Consider the following 3460-nt stretch of genomic DNA (forward strand, 5'->3'; position numbering starts at 1 on the left):
AGGTGATCTGATTTTGCTTTTGCAGGCAAAGAAATGGGTCTGCTTTAAAAATAACCTCTTACATGAAATGATGCATCATAGCAATCCCATGCAGAACAGCAGCTAGGAAAGTATTCCATAGCAATGGCCACATCTTAATAGAAGATCATCTCCTGGACATCTCCCTCTGCATTTCTGCAATTATCAACTACGTCTCCTACCATGTGCAATTATATAAAACCCCTCTGGCAACTACAGCTATTGCTTACATGGAAAATTAATGTAGTGGAGCAATGGGACCTAATAACTAAATATAAGAAATGTGAGTTATTACTACATTACTATCTGCCAAGCTTTACACCAGCTACCAGGAACCATGATCATCATGTGAAGTAATTTTGAATTCTTTGACTTAATAATACAAATCATAGATCTCAGATTTAATATTTTCTTTGCACAATAATGCAGAACTTTCCCCTGCCACTTGACATTAAAAATGCAGCAATGCAAGGGCTGTTTTGAATACCAGAAAGGAATGAACTGATTCGCTTAAAAGACAACCAGAGTTATGTTAGGAGCAGCTGTGTGGGAGTCAGGTTATGTTGGGAGCAGCTGTGACCATAGGAGAGACAGACAAGTGTCCTTGTTTCCTGGGTGCTCCAGGGTGCATCAGGCTTGTTTGAAAGCACACTTCTTCCATATTGCTGGGAAAGAGGCATTCATGTCTCCTGATGCCACTGTGTTATACTGCGGTTGGGCTACTGGTTTTATAAATCAAAAAGCACTTAGATTCTATTTAGAAGAAGCAGGTTTTGAAATGCATTATACTGCAGGTTAATATTAATCCTAATCTACAGATTAATAATGATCTTACAAACTTTGGCTTTTCCTTTTGTCCCAGCTTTAGTTAACTGTATGAATGACTTTACAACCTGGTTAAAAAAGGTGCAGTTATCATAGTGGCTCTCATTTTCCAGTTTAAAATTTTAGAAGTTTGCCTTCTTTTTTTTAAAAAGTGACATTTTATTTAAAATATTTTCAAAGCAATTAAACATTGTCTGATAGGGGGTATAAACATTGATAAAAAATTTCCATAATTGACATTTTTCTAGAAGAAAGCAATGGCAAATGGCACACGTTTGAAAAAGTTGCACAAATATCATGTTGGGGAAAACAGTAAGAGGTGGCCTGCCTAGAAAGATTTGGAACAAAATAAATTATTGGTACTAACTTATCTCTGTCTGCTAGCCTGGGAAAGAAATCCCAGACTTCCACTTTTTGTGCCCTGGAAGTATTAATCTCACCATAACATATCAGCGCACCAGTCAGCACTTCTGTTACGGAACAACACTCCTGGCAATTAATACAGAGTCACCAGTGCCTTGACGTTGTCAAGGCAGGAGAAAATGTTCTGAAGCAGGAGGATATCCCAGCTGTCATGACTTGGACGTCAAAGCAAAGACTGACTGAAAACGGAATTAATCCTGCTCACCTGTGGCAGATAAACAAAGGGTGAGTATAAAACAGCAGCTCAGTTCAACAGTCAGCTGTCAGGTTTTGAACTGTGCTGAAACTAAACTGCAATTCGTGGTCTAGATAATGGAGATAAAAAGGGATCATTAAGATCAATGGCTCTGACCCTGAACCAAACAGGTATCAAACACACCATGCTTCCAGCACCAGTCTGTGGACAATCTTAGTTGCAGAACTTACTGATCTTGATGGGCTAATTTTGAATAACCGGGAAGCTGAGTATCTTTAGAGTGGCTGGAAAACAGAGCGAAGTGAAGCAAAGGCCTGGCCCACACACATTCAAGTCCTGTAGTACATCATTCCTCTGGATGGTAAAGACACTGGTGGATTAAAGCAATCTGCTGCAAGGCCAGGGTCAGCCCTCTGGAAATCACAGCTAATACTCCCCTGGGACAGGCAGTAGCTCTGTGGGTTGCATTAGGAGCATGATAAGCACTGAGTGGATTTGGTACAAGGTCACTGTGCCCATCTGATGGTGAAGGCAAGAATATCACTAGCATGACACACAGTACAGGTATATTTATCTGTGTGATTGTAACCTGAAGTTAAGAAGCATGGATTAGTCATACAGTCCGCAAAGAGAGAGAAGGCTGAGCAGCTGAACGAGGTTCAGATAACCCCTTCAGAGAAGTAGGTCATGTCTGAGGAATCTGTACTTTTTTTTGACGATGGGAAGGTGAAAGGAGAACAGCAGGGATCTGCTGGCTAGGCACACAACATCCTGAAGGAATATTTCAGCAACCTCCAGTAACCTAGGACATGCATTCTCAGTAGCCAATAAACACACAACATCATCAAATACCAGTGACAAAAGAGGTGACGCATTTAGAATTAGGATAGCTATCCTAAAGTGAAAACACTTATCTAAATTTAAGAGGATTACCCCCAGTCACAGCCCTTCCCACACTGCTCTGTCCCCTCCCAGGTGATATTTCCTTCTCCACCACCTCTGCTGCATAAACAAGTTAAGTGTTTGTATTCTCAATCACTCAGAATTTCTTCTGCAAATAGTCCCTTGAGGTTGCTAGAATTGATTATAGAATCAGAGTGTCAAAATAAAGTAAGAGTAAAAAAACGTAAGAATATTAACTGTTTAGATTAGCAATAAAGACAGCGGAACTCTGGAAAGGTGTTTTTTCTCATTCTATATAAAAATAAATACACTACAACCGGCAAAGAAAACAAAACTTAAGCCAAGGTTTGTTTTAGTGAGGTTGTTCATGTAGTGTTTCACAGGCTTTTGTTGCAACTTCTAGACAGTCATGACACATTGTGTGCTTCCAAAATGGGCAATTTTTGTAGACCCAGCAGATGTTCAATATGATAAGTCTGTGTTTTGGCGGGAGGTGAGCCAGGCAATGCTAACATTACAAATTATCAACAGCAGTCTTCATGCTAGCATCCCATTTCATGGACAAATTGTTCAGGACCTCTGCAAACTCAGGTAGCTCCCACTCCAGAAATTCTCACCAATTCTGTTTTGAAGGCTTTCTTCAAAAGCACAAAATCCATAGACTCCCCTTCAAACCAGACAAAATGAACAATGATAGTAGAAGAGCATAGAAAGCGACCTTCGGGTTGTAAGGGACCTTAAAGGTCATCTAGTTACAACCCTTGCAGCCTTCCATCAATCCCATTACACAATGTCGTGGGTTCTTTAATTTCACATGGGCTTTTGCAGGTCATATCAACAAGATATTTGGCGGAGGGTTGGTTTTGTGATTTGGTTTTTGTTTTGTTGGGGTTTTTTTTATTTAAATAAAACTTGTGTGGGTGATGGGAAAATAGAGTGTGAAGAGCCAAGCACCAGAGGACCAGTTCTGTTGGGTGCTCTGCACAGCATACAGAAAAGGTTACTGCGTGGGCAGCACAACCAGCAAAGAAAAAGGGAACGGGGCAACGTGGAGGAAGAAGAGGAGGAGGAGGGGAAGGAGGGAAGGAGATGATG

Source organism: Corvus brachyrhynchos, unplaced genomic scaffold (assembly GCF_000691975.1).
Source record: "Corvus brachyrhynchos isolate BGI_N302 unplaced genomic scaffold, ASM69197v1 scaffold54, whole genome shotgun sequence".
In the NCBI taxonomy this organism is placed as follows: Eukaryota; Metazoa; Chordata; class Aves; order Passeriformes; family Corvidae; genus Corvus; species Corvus brachyrhynchos.